The sequence below is a fragment of the Macrotis lagotis genome, chromosome X (genome assembly GCF_037893015.1).
Source record: "Macrotis lagotis isolate mMagLag1 chromosome X, bilby.v1.9.chrom.fasta, whole genome shotgun sequence".
NCBI lineage: Eukaryota > Metazoa > Chordata > Mammalia > Peramelemorphia > Peramelidae > Macrotis > Macrotis lagotis.
The window spans coordinates 187,501,723-187,523,718 of record NC_133666.1 but is presented as its reverse complement, the minus strand read 5'-3'; the positions used below and the strand labels follow the sequence as shown (position 1 = coordinate 187,523,718).

The 21,996-nt window shown below is 36.9% G+C and overlaps 1 protein-coding gene across 1 annotated transcript in view; it reads left to right on the top strand.

The window, feature by feature from the left end:
- Positions 1-21,996, top strand: part of SHB (SH2 domain containing adaptor protein B) — a 353,413-nt gene that overhangs the window by 291,439 nt on the left and 39,978 nt on the right. The gene's annotated exons all lie outside the window — the stretch shown is intronic.

Genomic DNA, 21,996 nt, shown 5'->3' with positions numbered 1-21,996 from the left:
AGGATTGATCCAAACCTCTCATCACTTCTTCCCAAAACCAAATACCTAATTTAAAAGAAAACCCTGAAAGAGTTGAGACACTATATTTTAAAAGAAGTGCACCAAAATAAAATAAAATAAAACCAAACCCTAAAATCTACTAAATTAAAACCACTCACTGCAGTAATTAGAAGGTGGGCTTCTTGAGTTTGAGGAATTTAAAAATCAAGAGGAGACATACCTGATTCTTCTCCTATTTCAGTTCCTTCATTTGGAGGCAAATGTCTGGATTTCAGAATCCTTTTTGTGCACGGACCCTTTCATAGAATAACTTTTTTAATAATTGAGGAATTATTAAATTAGAGCTTAGTGAAAAATAAAAAGATCCATTTTCACCCATTTTCCCAAGTTTATAGATTCCTTGAAATCTCTCCTTGGAGATCCTGATGACAGGTTTAGAGTCCCTGTTTTATGGGGGTAATCCAAATATCCACATTAAAGAAGAGGAATGGAAACCCTACATGACTAGCATGTCTAGAGGAAATTTGTTGAAGGAGTTTCTTTTCAGCCAGCTCTAGTCAGAATTAGTATACCTTAGGTTTCTAAAGCAATTTCCAGATTGCAACAAGAGTGGGATAGTATGGGAACTCCAAAGATAACTTGCTAATTCCTCCCTTTTTTTCTTCCATTTTCCTTTTGGGAAAAGTCTCAGACTGCTATCTTCTTTTCATGGATTCTACAATAGTAATTGAAAAGAGAGCACAGTGTTAACATCTGCAATCTCAGCTTCCAGGTCTGTGCTTTGGGATACTGGATGAAGTTGATAAAATGAGAGTAGAATGTTCTCTGATGTTCCCCAAAGTTAACTCACAAGAGGGTTGTGGATGGTCCTTTCCATGACGCTGAGTCCAAACATAAGCTATCTCTGAAGTTAATTAGGAAGAAGAGAAGTCTTGTCAGCTGCCAGTAGGGATGGAAACAGATGACAGTTAACAGAAGAGTTTAGGAGTAGGTAGGTGCCAAGAGACTAGCCTTGGGTAGCTCTCTCAACTAAGGAGTCCAAGGTCATAGAATGACTCTTATGGGTAAAATGTAAAAAAAACTAATTCACCCTATGGAGGAAGGTTGCTAATATGCCAACCATGAGAATAAAGATCTTACTTATTAACAAAGCAGTGTATAATTGGGTATATATTCAATAGCAAGTCATTTTGATTTATATTTCTTTATTCATTCAGAGGAAAGTCACATCATACATATAATAAGAAAAAGGTGTAGAAGTACAAAGATCAAGCCTTATGATAAGCATTGCAGCAGTTAATTCTTTTTTTTTTTTTGGCTCTGTCTATATATTTTAAATTCCTAACTCTTTCTGTTGATCCACTTCTTGCCAGTATTTTGAGAAGAATTAAACTAGTTTCAATTCAGTTTGATTCAACAAGCATTTATTATGAAGCACTTGCTGAATTAGCAGGCACTCATAAACCAAATGCCCTCTGTCTTCAATAAGCTTATATTCTCCTAGAAGAAACAACATGCCAAGGGTATCCACATCAGCCAACCAAGATAAAAACATTGAGGTTGGAAAGAGATCACCAAAATGGAATTTACTCTGACTTCAGGAAAGTGGAGTCTGAGCATAATGGGAACACTTGAGTGTTTGCAGCCCATTTACCCTTGACCAAAAAAATAAAGATTCAATTTTCCATCTTTAAGAAAAACTATAGTGGGAGGAGTTGTAAAGTCTTTAAAAGGCTCATCAAAAAGACTCTAAAGGCACTTTGGGATATTGAATTGTATTTACCAAGTATGATTTTTGATAAGTTTTTCTGCAAAGGAAAAAGGAGTATATGAATGAAATTTCACTTCAAAGACTTTGGGATTTAACATGAAGGGGAGAAAGGATTGGCAAAATGAACTTTGGGTTACTCCCCATTGCTTTCTCATTTCATTCCATCTCTTGTTTGGTTGGTGTCCGGCTGAAAGGAGTTATTTGAACAAGATTCTATATTAGCCTTCACTTAGACACTTGGTTTTATTTTATTTGAAGGACAACTTCCCCAGGAAAATCACAGTATAGGCTCCCTTCCTTGGAGAGGAATCATTCCTTGTATTTTTATTAGAACAATGAGAAATTCACAGAGTGTCAGGGCCAGGTGGCTCCTTTGAAATCATTTATCCAACTCCCTATTTTAAAGACTTTTTAAAAAATTTTTACATAATTAAAATGATTTTTACAGATCATTTTTGTTGATGTTCTTAGAAGTTGAGTAACTTGTTCAAGGTCAAAACAGTTAATAATGACTTTGAACTTAGTTCCCTGGATTTCACATTCCATGTTCTTGCACTACACAATTAAATTATATCAAAAATTCTGTTTTCAGGGGTAGCTTGGTGGCACAGTGTATAGAGCACCAACCCTGGAGTCAGGAGTACCTGAGTTCAAATCCAGCCCCAGACATAAAATAATTACCTAGCTGTGTGACCTTGGCCAAGTCACTTAACCCCAGTTACCTTACAAAAATAAAATTTAAAAAAATTCTGTTTTCCACCTCTTTCTCCCTCCCCCCTCTTTGCTTTTTTGTAGAATTGACCTGTAGGTCCACAAATATAGAATATTGCAAATGACAGATCCTTTTCAATACATTGGATCACTTTTGCTGATTTTTATTTCTAGTCATTCTCTGCTACTTTTCTTTACTTTTTAAAAATTCTTTCTTATGTTTTGCATGATCGCAGTTATAACCTACATCAAATTGCTTACCATCTCAAGAAAGAGGAAAGGAAAAAAAAGAATTTGGAATTCAAAATTTTTAAAAATGAATGTTATTAAATTACTATTTTTTATAAATTCTTTATGTAAGAACTGGATCACAGGGGAAAGGAGGGAGTTAGAAGTCTAGGTAATAAAATAAAAGATACACAAGCCATTTTGTTTTTAAGTTTAGACTTATTTAAGATGTCTAAAGGAGGGCATTCTATAGCACTCCAGTGGCTCAGGGTCTTATACCCTTTCTAAGTTAGAAAGATCTTTGATAAAACTGCCCTCGACATGTCATGCTACATATCCAATATGTTGCTTGTTCTCAGTCTATCTTCAGTGAAGTGTTACTCACTGTTACCCTCTCAGTATCTCTAGTTCTTCATGTGCTCAGGGATTATCATCTTTATTCATCTTGGATGAAAGAATGCATAGAAACAACTTAATAATAGCCTCCCTACCCAGTTTTATCTTGTGAGCTATATAATGATTTTAGCCTTTTGTCACCTGTTCTCTCCTAGTTCTCCACAATATGTGCCACTGCTTCCTCTGCTAGCCTTCTCTCAAAGTACAGTAACGGTCCTCAGATGTTTCAGAGAATAGGAAATAGAGGAGATCACTTGGGTTTCAGCAGAAATATCACTCTGCCCAGTCCATTACTGATCTTTGGAGAATGAAACTGTGGTAGCCTGTTAGAAGCCCCTCCATTTTGTTTTCCCAGTAGAACATGCATCCATCGGTCCTCTTGAGAAGGCTTTTTTTCCTTTCAGTTGTGAAGTCACAATAAATATAGCAACAGAAAAAAAACATGCTGCTTATTTTTAATCAGATCAGTCACAGTTTCCCCTTTTCCAGCCTTAATCTGTTCCAAGGTAGAGCAGGGAAGATGACAGGAATTTCTCTGACCCCTTATTATTTCCTTCCTCTCACCCACCCCTTTTATTCAGGGTACAGAGCTTACCCTTCCCCACTTCTGCACCCCCTGAACAGACGCAGCTGTCAAAGAGCAAGAAGCTTCCAAGAGGATTCAATTTCATCTGTTCTGAGAAGTCCCAGGAGGCATTTAAGGGTGGAGCAGACAATCCTAAGGAGAGGGCTCTGCTCTGCCTGGCCCTTCTAGTCCCCTTGTCCTTTAGAGAATGTTCTGATGGAGGCCCTTCCCCAGTGCCAGTCATAATGCCAGGTGAATCTTGTCATTTATGCCCTAGGGGTGGTAGATAGAAAAACAGTCTGGGCTCCTTAAGGAAGGAACTTGAGAAGAGGGTGGCTGTCACAGCAGCCAATTTGTAGACATGTACAACAGCATGTTGGACTAATAATTTAATAGAATCCTGTTATTTAAATAGTTTGATTTAAATAGAGTTACTGTTTTTTAAATACATTCAAATAATGTTATTTAAATACAATTTGATTTAAATATAACTAGTGTTATTTAGATATAGTGTTTTATTAATAATCTAATAACATCCAATTATTTAAATACCATTACAGAGCAGTAATGCGTTTGTGCTGAATTTGCTCCCAGCACTTTTTGCTCAATTGACAAATTTGTTGGGGGGGGGTTCCACTCAAGGCTGAAAGGAGGAATGGGAAGAGTTGAAAGTCTGCATTCCAGCATGGATATGTGTATGGATGTGGCATTTTGGTCCCTTGTTGATTTATAGAGTGAAAGAGACGGTTGTCAAGTAGTAGACAGGTTGGAGTTTGGTTATGTAATTAATCTGGATTTGTAGCTGCTGACAGCCACAAGCAAGAAACTATGAAGATTATTGGGAAATGACAGTAAAATATGATAGAGAGAAGGGTTGGTAAAGAGATAACAGCAGACAGAAGTTGGAAGGGAGAGAAAGACATAGAAAATGCAAACTCAGTCATGCCACATCAGTAGTCTCTTCCTCAAATTTGTTTAATTAACTTCATTTTGAATAAGTACCTTATTAAGCTCCCTAACAGCGGAAGCATTTGTTATTGTTGTTGTTGTTTTTGTTGTTGTTGTTCAGTTGTTCAGTCATATCCAACTCTTTATGACCCCATGAACCAAAGCAGGCTAGGAAAATATTGTGCAGGGGATTTTCTTGGCAAGGAAACTGAAATGGTTTGCCATTTCTTTCTCTAATAAATCACCTTTTGTCAGAATCCTCCACTATGAACTGTCCATCTTGGATTAGCCTTGCATGGCATAACTCATAGTTTTATTGAGTTACACAAGCCCCCTCTTCTTCACAAGGTAGTGATCTCGGAGAGGTAATTATGCCTGCTCTTAAAAACACGTTTTCCTTGCTAATCATAGACTAGTCCACTGAAGGGTAGTATCTGACAGAGCCATCAAAGTCTGTTTTGTCCTGAGTGGGATCTCACATACAAGTCATGGCTTCAGGGGCAGCTAGGTGGCACCGTGGATAGAGCACTGATCCTGGAGACAGGAGGATCTGAGTTCAAATCCTGCCTCAGCCACTTAGTTGTGTGGCCTTGGGCAAGTCACTTAACCCTACTGCCTTGCAAAAACAAACCAAAAAAAAAGCAAGTCATGGCTTCTACTAGTTGGGGATTCTTTCTGGATTGCTATTTAAATCAGTTGGGTTGGTCTTTTTCTTTGATTCTAATTTGTATTTATTTTTGCTTTTTCTCTGTTGGTTAGTGATGTGATGGGCAGCTGCATCTGAAATGACGGTTACATCTTTAAACACTCATTTCCTGCCCATTAAAATCTTGTCGGTTTCATTTTTTTTGAATGATGTGTTTATTCACCATGTCCAAAGTCTTCCAATGTCTTTCTTAAATAAAATACTCATGATGCGTAGGCATGAGAAATAGGATTCAACAGACCTCTGACCTTTCATTTCTTGGTCCTGAACCACATGTCTGACATAGTTTTGATGTTGCCTTTGTGTTGTACCAGGTAGCAAAGGAACAGTTGACTTGATTTAAAGGTTCTTATTAAGTTTTTCAAAGAATTTTTTTTATTTCTTCATCCTCTGAAACCAAAATTGGCATATGAGAATGCCAGTTATTTTTATGGTGGTTAGTCTTCATATTCTCATTTGTGAGCACTGCAAGGAGAATTAAACAATCATTCCATGAAATGATATTTCTGGTTACCTTTGGACACTTCGCCAAGCCCTTTATTAGTTTTTCCCAGAAGGACCTGCAAACCTTCCTTCTTTATATTTACCTGCAGATAAAAAAAAAAAACAACAGTTAATACTTAAGGATGGATTCTGGACCTGTGATTTCACTGATACAGAGAACCTTCAGAGGAGGAAACTCCTTCCACCAATGCCGATGGTTGCCATCTTTGCAACCTAAAGAATTGCCTAGCAAACTGAAAGGTTAAGTGACTTGTATCAAAGAGTCTTGTTCTACACAATTAGTCACTAAATAAAACTCATTATGACTAGTTCAATCAAATGATTTTTTTAATAAACAACTCTTTTTTTGTATTTGCTATAATTGGAAAATTTCCAGCTTACAAAGCAGTTGTATTATAAAACAGTTGTGGGGCAGCTAGGTGGTGCAGTGGATAAAGCACCAGCCCTGGAGTCAGGAGTACCTGGGTTCAAATCCAGTCTCAGACACTTAATAATTACCTAGCTGTGTGGTTGAGCAAGCCATTTAACCCCGTTTGCCTTGCAAAAACTTTAAAAAAAAAACAGTTATTTGGAATTTAAAACATATTTCCCCCCTTTGGAATTTAAAAAACACATTGTCTCTATAAGAGACAGTCTTAAAATTTATGGTTAGGTTTCCAGCACAGCCCACAGATATCATTTTAACCCACAGTGTAGCTGAAAATAATTTATTCTTTCTGTTTAAGTCAATCCACCAACTACACCACTATCCTGTCAGAAATAGAAAAGGGCAATTTCAAAGCTCATCTGGTCCAGCTGCCTCATTTTACCAAGGGGGAACCGAAGTGTTGAACTCTTAAATGAGGAAATGGTAAAGTCAAGAATTCAAACCTAAGTCTTCTGGGTTTGACTATGCTTTTTCCCCTAAACCATACTTTCCCCCTCTTTTCTTTTCTATAATATTTCAACTATACTATGAATTAACTGGACTTTTGCAAACTAATCCTGAATAATAATAATAATAATTATTATTATTATTATTATTATAACAGATAGCATGTATATAGTACTTTAAGTTTTATACTAAGTTAACTTATATAATCCTCAAAATAACTCTTGTAAGGTTAGTGATATTATTATCATCATTTTAAAGATGAGGAAACGAAAGCTGATAGATATTAAGTGACTTGCCCAACATCACATAGCCAATAAGGGTCTGAGGCAGTATTTGACCCTAGATCTTCCTATTCAAGCACTCTACCTACTTACTGTCTCCTCTACCTCACTGTCTCAAAGTACTTAACCTTGTTCATCAATATTTTGCATGTTCTGAGGTACAAATATAATCAAGACCATCTGGTATCCATTCCTCCTCCTCCATACCTCAAAATTGCTTGACATCAGGGCCAGTCATCACTAAGATCAGATGGTTCTGGAAATGATAGTGAGAATGGTGTCTTTGCACAACATCCCTTCACTTCAATCCAAATCATGTGTATGTCATGATTATCACTTCCTTGGTGTAATGGTCTTATTCATGATAGAAGGGCAGCTTAGCATTATTAACTCTGCTGTCATAAAACCTTTTCTTCTTAGTCCTCCTTTCTTCATTTGTTTTTTCTTTCTTTTTTACCGTTTTTTCTTTCTTTCTTCCCTCTTTTCTTCCTTTCCTTCTTCCTTTTTCCTTCTTTCTTTCTCCCTCCTTCAGTTTTCCCACACTATTTTGACAGGGTCTCTCCTTTTTCCCCTTTACTTCCTAGTTCATATTATGCTAACCTCCATATATGTTGTATCACCCTCAAAAAAATCCTTGAAGGAAAAAAAACCTTTGTAAACTTCTTATCCCCAGTCCCAATACAATTTCTCTAACACATTTAAGAAATGATCCCTGGGGTCAGCTAGGGATAGAGCACAGGTCCTGGAGTCAGGAGGACTTGAGTTCAAATCCAGCCTCAGACAATCAGTAATTGCCAAGCTTGAGCAAGTTACTTAAACACTGCCTCGCCAAAAAGAAGGGAGAGAGAGAGAAAGAGAGAGAGATCGATCAAGATCCCTGGATGAATCATCCCAATAAGTAAATTTTATAAATGTTGACCCCATTTTGCTGATGAGAACACTGAAATCCAGAGAAGTTAAGTGAGTTGTAGAAGGGCTTTTCTGAGCTGTAGACCACTAAAGGAGATTTCCATGAACAGCTTAGAGGTTCCACGTGGAATAATTGACAAGAGATCAAAGCTTCAGACTGGATGGTCCATATTGTGAAATAGTGAGAGATAAACAAGCTGCTTCTTGACATCTTCAGGAGAAATAATTCTCTGGTCTTCCACCATAAAAAAAAAAATTTCTAATTTCTTTTCCTGATACACAGTGGAACACCAGGTGAGATTTCTCCATACTCTCTTATTCAGTCTTTTCTGGCTATCGTGCTCTCTTAAGCTTCACATATTTAAAAAATATTCCTCTTTAGTTATCGTGCTATTTGTCCACTTCATTTTTCTCTTCCAATTCCTACCTCCTACCCCCCAACTCACCACCTTACCTCCTCTGAATCCTTTATGATATTCCCCATTCAGTCATCAGCTCTCATTGCTCCAAAGTCATGTTTACATTCTCTTTATCTTCTCATTATAAATGTCAGGAATTCTGACAAACCAGTTCTTATCAATCACCATTTAAAGAGTTGTTTTCATTCCAGGTGTAATAGAAATATGGAGGGAAGGTTTCTTTGCCATTGAGCCTTCTCTGGAAGAGGAAGTTCTTTGTTTCTTAATATAGTGGATGTATCTGTTTTTGGTTTCCACCAAAGTTTAAAATTAGCTTTATTTTTTATCATAGCAGGTGTACCTTAAGGAAGAGTAGAATATTAAATATCCTATACAAAGATTAAAACAGGATAGAAAAATCTGATTTTCGAGTTTTTATTGTATACTCAATGTTAAATTCAACTAGAAAATTAGGTTTGTTAAACTAATAATAATTGCCACCATCATCCTAATCATCAACCAGGTAATGGAAGAAATATTCCCAGAAAATCTAGCACCTAACCCAGGATTTAGGAGATAGTAGTACATATTAACTCCTTGTTGATTGATTGCTTAATCCTATGATAGGTATATTGTGTAAAAAGGAACAACAAACTTGTATAAGCACCTGCTTGCAGGCAGATTCCTACAAAGTAGACCACAGTTTTTGATAAAGCATCATACTATAATAATTTTTTAAAAGAACAGAAGATGCAGCAAAAACATGCTTACATTGTGCCAAAGCTGCTATGTTTGGTACTTGCTGATTTTCTATAAATATCAAAGCATAAATATTTTTCTCTTGCCCAGTCCAATGATGACAAACTGTGAAAGAAATGCCCTTGGGTAATTTACTGCCAATACCTACTAAATCACAAGCCCTGCCTTACATAATGTATTGATTTCCTTACATGGCCTGTGGTGTGTAAGAGCTCAGGACCACACTTTCATTATCAGCGAATTTATTACCAACAATACACCTTTAGGAAAGTTGATTTAATATAGAAAAATAGCCTTTAGGCACATTTCCTCCAACTTATTAACTAAATGGAAGCCATATAGTCAGGACCTCATGAATCCAGTGGCAGATCTGCCCTGCTTTCTAAGTCAGTTTGAAATAGATTAAAACCAGGGGGGGGGGGTTTCCCTTTTAATTAAATTTGGCATTAAATGGAAATCCCCAGAATAGGGCATTATATTTATTTTAATATTTATTCTATGGAAAATTTTATTATTGTTCATTTATTTCACACAGCTGAAAAGATTTTGATGAAATTTAAAGTTCAGCATCCATAATATGTCTTCACTGTAGCACTTGGCTGAGGTTGGGTTAACCCCACCAGATTCTGGTCACCTAGTGAGCAAGGCCCTCAGGGTCTAGAGGACAAGGAAGGGTAGGTAGCACAGTTCCAGTTGTGAGGACACTTATGAGGAAGAAAAACATAACTTAAGGAGAAAAAAGTGAATGATAGGAAAGGAAGTATTCAGAGTTACAAGTTTCTAGCCCTTAGTGCAGTGTCTGGTCCATGGTATGTGCTTAATAAATTTTTCTTTATTATTCTGAATTATTCTCCATTGGGGGGGGGGGTAAGAGAGTGGCTTTCTTTTCTTCTTGATTTAGAAAACTCTAAGCTATAATTGTTTGCCTTGAATAAGATACACCATTCTTCCATGGTTTCAAGAATGATTCCCACTGGTCCAGTCTTTAGTGTGTTACTTCATTTACTTGGCATTGGGTATCACTTGTAATGTCCCAGAACCCTGTGGAGCATCTGTTGGTTTCCTTCTGTCCATTGGCCTGCACATTTATGTATGTTTAACATCTCCCTATAGTGAGGAGCTCAGCCAGCACGGGGTAGACAGAAGATTATATCAGTGGACCTGGGGATTACATCAAAAGAGGAGAAACACCAAAACAAGTTTTGGAATTCTAGGAAGGAACATGCCCCACTGTCCTGGCAATGTGGCACACCCTTAAATCCAATTAAATACACATCTATGTATACAACTCATATCCTTTTATGAGGCTTCCTCATATCCTTTTATGAAGCTCCGTTTACTTTTGAAGGCTTATTTGTCTCACTTCAACCCAGTTCAGGATATCAATATCCATTCTCAGAGCAGCTCAGTGAACTTTTCAGGTATGTTTTAGAGCCTTGCCTAGTCCATCCATAATGGGTTTTTCATTATATTACTTCATATTAATCTTTCAGGATACAAGTCTATTCAACTTGTAAAGGGAAAAATTTCAACAGCCTGCCCTGAAGCCAAGAAATACATACCCCAGTTGCTTTGCTTTGAGAACTTATAGAGCTTCTCAAATAAGATAAAGGAAAAACCTTCAATAATGCTTGTAATATCTTGGTAACAGAATATTTTAAATATATATTTCTGCAAAAGTCATTCATCTAGTACTGGGTTGTTTGAGTAATGAGGATAGGATGCAGGGAAGGAAGCAGTAGAGGGACATGCAACCTCTCCCAGACAGTGTCAATTCCAGACTTCCCAAACATTAGAGACCTTTCAACTCATCTAATCCCTTCATTGCATGGATGAGGCAACTGGAGAGGTCAAGTAACTTAACAGTGATCATACAATCTTAACAACAGAGCACCAATTCAAACACAGATCCTCTGACTCTTTCTCCTCAAATCACAAAAAGCCTGGCCTTATGGTGAAAATGGCAACCTTTGATTAACCAAGAAAGGGGGAAAAATAATTCCAGGAAGGAGCTGTTGAGAAGTTTGAGGACAGCTATGTCTAATTGCCAAACAAGATTTACTGACTCAGTCTTCATTTTGGCAATGAATGCTGAATTACTTATTAACTTATCACGAAATTATACTACCTTCTTACCCCCAAACATATTCCTGATAAAACTGGAAAATTACCATAAATGCCTTGTGTCCTCTTGTATTATCATGCAGAAAAACAAGATAAAGAGCCTGGAGTGCAGTCTCTCCTCATTTCTACCTCCTGGCTTCCTTCAAGTTGCAACTAAAATCCTATCTAGGAAGCCTATCTCTTAATTCTACTGCCTTTCTCCTGTTAATTATTTCCTATTTATGCATATTTGTATAGCTCATTTGTACATGTTTGTTTGCTTCTCCCTTCCCCATTAGATCATTAGCTCCTTGAGGGCAGACTATATTTTACCTCTTTTTGTACTTGGCTCAGTGTCTAGCACATAGTAGCTGCTTAATACATGTTTATTAACTGAATTATTATCTTTAATATATTTCAGTACTCTGACATGCCTACTCAGCCTGCCCAGCTCACATGGCACCTTATCTATGGATCCTTCCCTCATTGCCCTACTCTCATATCTCACAGAGCATTTTGCTTTATTTACACCTTTCTAATTATATATTTTTCATGCTTCTCATAATTATTTGTCTTTATGTCTTCTACTTGGGAAGGGTTCGAACCTTATCTCAACTCTAAATCTCTCCCAGCTTGGCTGAGTTCTTTGAGCACAGAAGACCCCAAATATCTACTTGTTAGATGAGGGAATTTTAGCTTATAGTATGTTGTTTCAAACATACTTTTTAAATCCCTTTCAAGATTCTAAGTTCCTTGGAAGGGAAGACTAGTTATTCTGTTTTTTTGTGTGTGTAGATCCCCCATAGCCCCTAAAGCAATACTTGAAGTCTAGCACATAATAAGAACTCAATAAGTATTTGTTCAATTGGATGAAAGGTCAGTTATTGAGCTTGAGATTAAGGTCTAATTATTTCTTTGGCTTTGATTCACTTGGGGAAAGTACAAAAAATGATCATGAGGAAGCTAGACTCCAGAAACGGGGGGGGGGGGGGGGGGCGGGGGGGGGGGGGGGGGACGACTCCTCCTACCCATTGTGTTCTCTCTCTTTCTCCCCCTTTCACTTTCTACAACCTCTCTCATGCCCCCCACTTCTTTCTCTCATCTCACTCTCTGTCTCTATCTTTATTTCTTTCCCTACCTCCTCCCTCCCAACTCCCTCTCCTCAGTCTCTTCTCTACCTTTTACCATCCCCTAAATAGCTCCTGCATTGCAGAAGGGCTAGAGGCTATTGATATTAACCTAGAGAAATCAAAGGTTTTCCTTAAGATCCAAAATGTCTATATGCCTGAAAAAACTATACTTCTATTTTTATGATCATCTTTACCCTCACATCAGTTTTTTAAAAATCTGAATAAATAGCTCTAAAAACCCATTAGAAAATATTGTATGTTTCTCCTATGACAGTTATGTCTTCTAGAGTTTGAAATGACTGATTTCACAGCCAAATTCTGCATTGCCTTTTTTTAAGGTGAATGTTCTCTAGGACCACATTTACTTTTCCTGCTCCCTCAGTCCTCTCTGATGTACATAGTTTAGAATGAGCATTTTCATTCTTATCTCTTTTCTGTTGGTTAGCTATTAAGCCTCCAAAACAACTCTCATCAATATTACTCCTGTTGGAATGAGAAAGATGCTTCTGAAGCTCGGACTTAAGAAGCTGAGTTGTGAAAGGGCTTAGCCACACTTAAATTCACAGCTCATTAGAGAAGGCTCCCCATGCACCCTAGGGACCCACCTTGAGTTGCCGTAGTGTGCACCTCCTACTTTTAAGGGAAATATATAATTGTTTAATCTCATTCATAAGATCAAAATATGGAAACAAATGTTTCCTATATAGCCAGTTGTGATAGGGAGTATTTTAATTGAAGATGATAACATTCCTTAAAAAAAAAAAAAAGAAAGAAAACCATTATTAGCATGTTCCCCCATTTTTCAGAGCTGTCTGACAAGTTCATCATAATAAGCTGATCCATGTCCTTGCAAGAGCTCTGTCTACCACAGTACATGCCACTCTGAACAGACTGAATTTCCATGTTGTTGTATGGATGAGTCAGCCTGCTGCTTAAAATTGAACATAAAGTCATCTGTGCCAAAGCCCTCATTTACAGAGGAGGAAACTGAGCCAGAAGATTTGCCTAAGATCTCACAAGATAGTAAATAATAAAATGGGGATTTAAACTCAGGTGCTTGTTAGAATGATAATGATAATATCTAGTATTTGCAAAGCACTTTACATATATTATCTCATTAGTTCCTCACAACAATCCAATGAGATAGATACTGTTATAATCCTCATTTTGCAAATGAGAAACCTGAGGTTGGAAGAGGTTCAGTAACTTGCCTAAGGTCAACAGTTATTAATTGAACTGGATTTAAATTCTAGTCTTCCTGACTGGGGTTAGACTCATCTTCCTGGGTTCAAATATGGTCTTACACCTAAGAGCTGTGTGACTGTGGGCAAGCCAGAGCCCAAATGGGATCAAAAAGAGTTAGATAAGGCCAGTTAGGTGGCACAGTGGATAGAGAGCTAGACCTAGCTCTCTAAGAAGACTTGAGTTCAAATCCAACTTCACACACTTACTAGCTGTGTGACCCTGGGCAAGTCATTTAAGCCTGTGTGTCTCAGTTTCCTCATCTATAAAATGAGCTGGAGAAAAAAATAGTAAACCACTCCAGTGTCGTTGATCAAAAAAATCAAAAACAACCAAATGAAAAACTAGTGTTACAACTGAAACAAGACTAGTCAAAACTTAATAACCCTACACTCAACATTATCTATTGTGGCACCGAGTTGCCTCTTAAGACACACACACATAGTATTGGCCATTTAATTTTAGCAATGGACTTCAGTTACATCAAGAATTTCATTTAGATTGAAATTCTAAGTATTAAAATATTTGGCCATTTTGCCAGAACTCTCGAATCTGAAGAACACTGGGCTTGTGGTTTAGAAAACTTGAGGTTAAATTCCTAGTGCTGCCACTTTCTGTCTATGTGATCATTTCCCTGAGACTGTGAGGTCTGAGCCCATCATCAGTAGAGTTTCTTCCAACTCTAACACTATAATCCTGTAACATTTGAATTAATTCCAAAGAAGATTAAATCAAGTTTTATTTTCAAGGTGGGCCAAGGAGTTGGAGAATAATTTTATGGTCAGTAGAAAGGGTTCCCTGCCTTCTCAAAATTTAGCCCTAACTGCTTCCTGATAGCTAAAAGTCTCACTCTGCTCTTGAAAATAGAATGCTTGAACTGAAAGTGGATTGACTAAAATTCATTCACAATCAAGCAATGACTTCTTCCTCTTTTTGACTACAAATCTGAGAGTTACTTCTATTCATTCCTGCTTCTCTGGTCCTCAATTTCCTTATCATTCAAATGAAGTGACTGGACCCAAATGACTTCTAAGATCTCTTTCAGCTATAAATTAAGTATTTGATCCAGGGAGCCCAGGCATTTTGTTCAACTATGGGGAGATGCAAAGAATGAGGTCAAGTCCTAGCCTGGGAAAGGAAGCAGATAGAGGAAGCTAGGAAATAGAAATATAGACTTAATAATTAAATTCCATTCATGCAACACTTTATATTCTTGGTGTTATTTGACTCTCATATTAACCCTTTGAGATAAATAAGGCAAGTAGGATTTTCATTTTTTGTAACTGAGAAAATTGAGAAGTGAGTTACCCAAGACTGCACAGTAACTAGATAGAGCCGATATTCACACGTATATCTTTGAACTTTTAAGTCCAATGTACTTTCCAATAAACTCCACCACAGCCACTGAGATAAGACAGTCTAGATTGTTCTGTTTTATTAGGGAAGGGGAAGTGATTGAAGTTAATTTGGTAACTACCGCCTCTCTTTAATCAGAAGAGTTGAAGGCGATAAGTATCAGCAATGAGTATGAATGAACGTGTTTGCATTTGTGTCAACACACACTGAGCATACTAAAGCTAAAATGCTTTGACCACATAATGATAAAATGGGATTCATTGGAAAATACCCTAAGGTTGAGAAAAATTAAAGACAGAAGAAAAAAGGGATAGTAGAGGATGAGATGGATAAATGGTGTCATGGAAACAAAGAACATGAACTTTGACAAACTTCAAGAGATAATATAGAGAGGATAGAAAGATTTGGTGTGCTTCGTGGCCCGTGGGGTCACAAAGCAGCAATGATCAATGAGAAGAGACAAAAGAAACATAAGGGACTTTACCTACACAAAATGGACAGCACACTATAAAAAGATAACACTTCCAAAGAGGAAACTGGAATACTGCAAATAAAATCATAAAAGAGATAATGGGAATAGAAAAGATTGCCAGACTGGTTAATTCTAGTCCTAATTTGCTGAGTCATGTAACTCCAGGGCCTCAGTTTCTTCATCTACAAAATAAAGGAGATGGACTAGATGATGTCTAAGTGCTTCTCTAAAACTTATATTCTGTAATTCTATTAGTGCTTAAATGTCACTCACACAAGATGAGAGAGCTAGGAGGGATATAAGAGTAAAAATCATACACCACAGGGGAGATGAGGTCCCTAAAATCATAATCAGCAAACCCAGAAAATGTCCTGGAGAATCCTTATCTTTTTTCAATAGAAGTAGGAAGGGGAATTTATCAATAATAATACTGAAGGGATGACCAGAAGCCTGGAAGGGGAACTAAGGTGTTGTTCCATGACTTTAGTTGTGAAAATTCAAGGTTCAAAATGAGTGACAGTACCTCAAAAACTCAACTTTCTAATACAAATACTCTTGACACAGAAGGTGGTCGGTCATTCTATGACCCAATCAGAGAATCTAGCAGCAGGATAAGACTGAGAAGTCTTAGAGAGGAATGATTTTGTTTTTTTTTTCTTTTAAGAATAAAGATTTTAACAAAACTGCTGTGAAAATTATATAACATTCTGGCAGAAATGAAGTTTTGATCCACATTTTACACTATATAACTATAGTAAATTCCAAATGAATAAAAGATCTTTTATTCTTATGAATAAATGAATGAATGCTGCCTTAAACACCAGTGGGTATGGGGAGAATTATCAAGTAAGTGAAGCATAAAAATGATCAAAAAAGATAAAATGAACAAAGTCAATTAGATTTCTTCAAATGAAAAGTAAAGAGGAATAGAAATTAAACCTCTGGGTCTTGTTAGCAAATTTCTCTGACAAAGTCCAATAAGCAAAATATCTAAAGAACTCATGCAAAAAATATATAAGAATAAGAACCATTCTGTGATATACACTTGGTCAAAGAGAGCTAGCTACTAAACTGAAGACAGTATTGGAATTGCAGTCAGGAAGTCCTGAGTTCAAATCTGGTCGCAGACAACAGCTTTGTAACTGCAAAAGTCAAGTCACTTAATGACTCGGCCTCAGTTTCCCCAAAGATAAAATGAGAATAATAATAGCACCTCCCAGGATTGTTGTGAGAACGAGATAATCTTTGTAAAGCACTTTGTAAACCTTAAAGCTATATGTAAATGCAAGCCATCATTCTTAGCTATTATAATCAAAGAATATGCATAGATATTTTTCAAAAAGGTAAATGCAAGCTATGAACAAGTATATGTGAAAAAATATATTACCAATAGTAAGGCAAATTCAGATTAAAACAACACTAAGGTTCCAACTCACACCCATCGGCTTGGTATATATGACTAAAGAGAAAATAACAATTGTGAGAAAGACTACAGAAAAACAGGAATACTCTGTACTACTGGTGAAACTATGAATGGTTTAGTCATTTTGGAAAGCAATTTGTAACAACAGCCAAATAAGACATCCATAAGCATTACCATAAAGCATTGACTTTGAAGTCAGAAAGAAAGGAAATATATATACAAGAATAGGTAGCAGCACTTTTTGTTGTAGCAAATAACTAAAAACAAACTAGGTACCTATCAATTGGGGAATATTTAAACAAATTCTGGAATATGAATATAAATGAATTTTTTTGTCCCATAAGTAATGGTGAAATATGAGAGAGTTCGAAAAATTTGGAAAATCGTAGATGAACTCATACAGAGTGAAATGAACAATTCCAGAAAAAGCACAACTAGAACAAGGTTATGGAAACAGATGGAAAGGAGTCTGTAAAGAAAGAAAGAGAGGGAGAAGACACAAAAGAATGAATAAATTGTTTAACTTTTGGCAGGGAAGAAGGGAGAAAGCAAACTTAAGTAGATCCTGCTTACCTTATCTTGATTATTCAAAGCCCTTCATACTTTTCCTTTCTAGACTTTATTATAAACCATCCCCCATTCTTATTCTGAGCATTCAAGTCTTAGGAGCTCAGAAGGAACCTGTCATCTGTATAGAGGGATAACTTTGGAAGTTGAGGCTTAAAGGGAGTGAGAAAAGTATATGTCCTGTTTTCTGAAACCAAACCACATTGTAAGCCATTTACAAACAGGATCCACCTTTTAAAAAAGTATCATTTGAAATGATAGTTTTAGAAATGAGTATAATATGAAAATAGGGAACTTGGCTCCTGTAAGACCAGGGAATAGAGAAGTATCATGTTATTTTCCCTTGCATTCTAAACCAAGAATGTATAAATTAGATCTCCTAAGGTTAAAAAAAAAAAAAGCTAATATTTAGCTATTTTGTCTTTTTTTTATACTTTCCCTAGTATTAATGGTATTTTGTAAATATTAAAGTCCATAGAAATGTGATTTATTATTACTTTTATAGCAGTAATTGATCAATTCTATTGCAGATGACAGTTTTAGTCAGGTATGACTGATTTAAAACTCTAGGAAGCATATGTTATAGACACTGGAAAATAGAACCATCACAGCCACCAAGATGCTGTTCAATTCAACAGCTATTGGTGACTATTTATTAATATTCTGAAGAGGATATAGAATGTTTAGATAAGGCAAATAAAGTTTCTTGACCTCAGTAAGTTTACTTACAGTCTAATAGCAATTCAGTCTAATAGTCTGAAAACTACATTTCAATCTAAGTATAGCTTTTGTTGGTGTTCAGTTTTATCTGACTTTTTGTTTCCTCATTTGGTGTTTTCTTGTCAGAGATACTGCATTGGCTTACCATTCAACTCATTTTACAGATGAGGAAAGGGAGGTGAGTAAAGATAAGTGACTTGCACAGGGTCACACAGCTAGGAAGTACCTGAATCTGAATTTGAGTTCAGAAAAAGACTTCCTGAGTCTTGATTCAGCACCTTCTCCACTGAGCCACTAGCTGCCCCATAAATCTACAAAACAAGGTGCTGGGTTAGATGGGTCATTACCAGGAAGGCTCAGAGGGGGACTAGGTGGCACAATGGACAGGACAGTGGGCCTGAAGTCAGGAAAACTTGAGCTTAAATCTGGCCTCAGACATTTCCAAGCTGTGTAACCCTCTGCAAGTTACTTCACCATGTTTGCCTCAGTTTCCTCTTCTGAAAATGAGCTAGAGAAGGACTGGCAAACCACTCCAGTATCTTTGCCAAGAAAACCCAAATGAGGTCATGCAGAGTTGGACACAACTGAAACAACAACTTACTAGTCATGGGACTCTTGGCAGGATATTTAATCTCTATCTGCCTCAGTTTTCTTCACTATAAATTAGATAATGATAACACCTGTCTCCCAGATTGCTTGTGAGGATCAAATACAATATCTATAAAAAGTACTTAGCATAGTATCCAGACAGTTGTTTAATAAATGCTTGTTCCCTTCCTTGCACCTTATCCATTTCCATGTTCTTTAAAAGGATGGTTAGAAATTCAGGTGAATAGGAGTCTGAGAAGACATTCTAGGCAGTGGAAGCAGTGAGCAAAGCCCAGAGACCAATGAGCAAAGCAAATGGACTAGAACCCAGAGTAATGCAAAATAAGCTGAAGAGGAAGAGTGTCACCAGATTGTTGGAAGACTCTGAACTTAACTCAGCTGGCCATTAGGAATCACTGAAGATCTTTAAGTAAAGATTTTTTATATTTTATAGCACACCTGAACTCAAGATTCTCATCTTCCTCAATATTTGTATAATCCTTTTTTAATTAACATTTTTTAACTGTACAGGAATGTTGAACATCTGCTTTTTTATATATTTGTGGGAGTTTGAATTGTTTTTCAAAGCAGTCTCTAATAAGAATAAGTTTGGAGAGCTCTATTGCTTGCAGCCATACTGGCAAAACTATAATTAATGTCATCCGGTCCCTGGTCAAATAAGATGAAGTCGTTATTGTGTGTCAGCCTATAAATCAGAATTTTATTTGTGGAGAAAAGAGACAGAGATTCAAGTAAAAGAAATTTCTTTACATTGTAGGAACAGGTTGTTCCGCACCCCCCCCAAAAGGAAACTAGCAACAGCTATGAGAGGGCTCAGTATACAAACCCAGATTACAAAGTGATGAACTGACCTCTGCAGGTTGCATCTCTAAAGCGTATAAGTCAGTGACTTTTTGCCTCTTAAAAACTGTAGAGATAGATTATTTTGATTTTTGCTTTTCTATATGTCTTCATAGGTGCTAGTGGGGCACTTCATAGATGTTTGAATGAATGATTTAGGAAAATGATTTCCATACCTATTGAGATTTGCACGTCAGGATAATTAGTTCTTCTTGGATGGACAATGACAGGTCAATTTGTGCATGCGTGTGTGTGTGTGTGTGTGTGTGTGTGTGTGTGTGTGTGTTCTCGTTCTAAAAATGTCATTTCTGGTTCACTGGATACCTCTGACAACAAAGAAAGTCATTGTCTCACTAGAATGAATACATCTTGCTCATCCTAGGCTTATCAATGGAACTTCTCGGCTTTGTCTATAATAGGAAAAAAATTATAGAAATGTACACGATCCTTAGCTCCTTTTGAATCAGCTCATTGAAATGTCAGATGCCTTTATGCCACCATCATAGATCACACCTCAAGGGATCTCCTTTTTTTTTTAATATTTTATTTGTTAACATTTTATTTGTTTTTTAGTTATGTACAATAGTAGTATCTACCTGTCATTTTTTGTAAGGTTTTGAATTTTACATTTCTTCCCCCACCCTCCCTTCCCTCCCCCACAGAAGGCTGTCTGATAGTCTTTACATTATTTCCATGCTATACATTGATGTAAAGTAAATGTGTTATAAGAGTAAACATAAAACCCTCCCCACCCTCAGGAATGTCGGGGGTGGGGGGCGAGATGTACTTTAGTCTGTGTTCAGATTCCAGTGGCTCTGTCTCTGGGGTGAGTTGCTTTCTTTATAAGTCCACCAATATTTTTCCCACAGTTGCTATTACTAGCTGGACCTCCACTCTATCCCTCCCCACTCTCATTTATTCTATTCTCTCTCTCCTTTCATCCTGGCCCTGTCCAAAAGCGTGTTGAATCTGAGTATCCTCTCCCTCAATCATCCCTCTCTTTTATCATCTATTCTGCCCTTCCCTCCTTCCGTTCTTCCTTATCCCATCCCTTTCTTCTCATTTTTCTCCAGGGTAAGATAGACTCCTCACCTTATTAAATGTGTATATTATTTCCTCTCTGAGCCATTTCTGATGAGAATGAAGGCTCCCTCATTCCCCCTTGCCTTCCCCCTTTCCACTCCATTGAAAGAGCTTTTTCTTGACTCTTATGTGAAATTTCTTAGTTTCTACTTCATCTCCTTTCCCTTCCTCCCAGTATTTTCCTTTATCGCCCATTGACTCCATCTTTTTACTATATTATACCATTATTTCCACTCCTTCCAGTGTCCTGTCTATATATGCTCCTTCTAACAGCTCTTATAAATGAGGAAGTTCACATGAGTTATCAATATCTTCTTCCTGTGCAGGAATACAAACAATTAAATATCATTAAGTTCCTCATAGTCCTTCTCTTCCACCCCCTCTATGGTTCACCAAAGTCCTGTACTTGGAGCTCAAACTCCCACCCCTTCAGCTCTGGTTGTTTCAGTAGGAAAGTTTGAAAGTCCCCTGTTTTATTGACAGTTCATCTTTTCCCCTGAAAGAGGAAGTTCAGTTTTGCTGGGTAGTTGATTCTCAGTTGTAAACCAAGATCTTTTGCCTTCCAGAATATCATATTCCAATCCCTAGGATCCCTTAATGTAGATGCTGCCAGATCCTGTGTAATTCTGTATGGAGCCTCAGTAGTTGAATTGTCTGTTTCTGGCAGCTTTTAGAATTTTCTCTTTGATTTGGGAGTTTTGGAATTTGGCTATAATATTCCTGGAAGTTTTTCTTTTGGGATCTCTTTCAGGGGGTGACTGGTGAATTCTCTCAATTTCTATTTTACCTGCTGCTTCTAGGATCTCAGGGCAATTTTGCTGTATTCTTAAAAAATGAACTCTAGGCTTTTCTTCTGATTGTGGCTTTCAGATAGCCCAATATTTTTTAAATTATCTCTCCTGGAATTGTTTTCAAGGTCAGTTGTTTTTCCAATGAGATATTTCATAGCTTCTTCTAATTTTTGGCTTTTTTTGGAAGAGTTTTGTTTCTTCCTGAGTTCTTGAAAAGTCATTAGCTTCCTTTAGTTCCATTCTGCATTTGAAGGAGTTATTTTCTTCAGAGAGCTTTTTATCTCCTTTTCCAGCTGGCCAATTCTGCTTTTTTAAGGCATTCTTCTCCTCATTTGCCTTTTGTTTCGCTTTTTCTATTAGGTCTAAACTGGTTTTTAACATGTTATTTTCTTCAGTATTTTTTTTGTGTATCTTTCACCAAGCTTTTGATTTAGTTTTCATGATTTTTCTGCATCACTCTCATTTCTCCTCCCAATTTTTCCTCTAGCTCCCTTAATTGCTTTTCAAAGTCTTTTTTTAAGCTCATCCATAGTCTGAGCCCATTTTCTATTTCTCTTGGAAGTTTTGGATATGAGAGCTTTGATTTTGTCATCATCTGAGTATGTGTTTT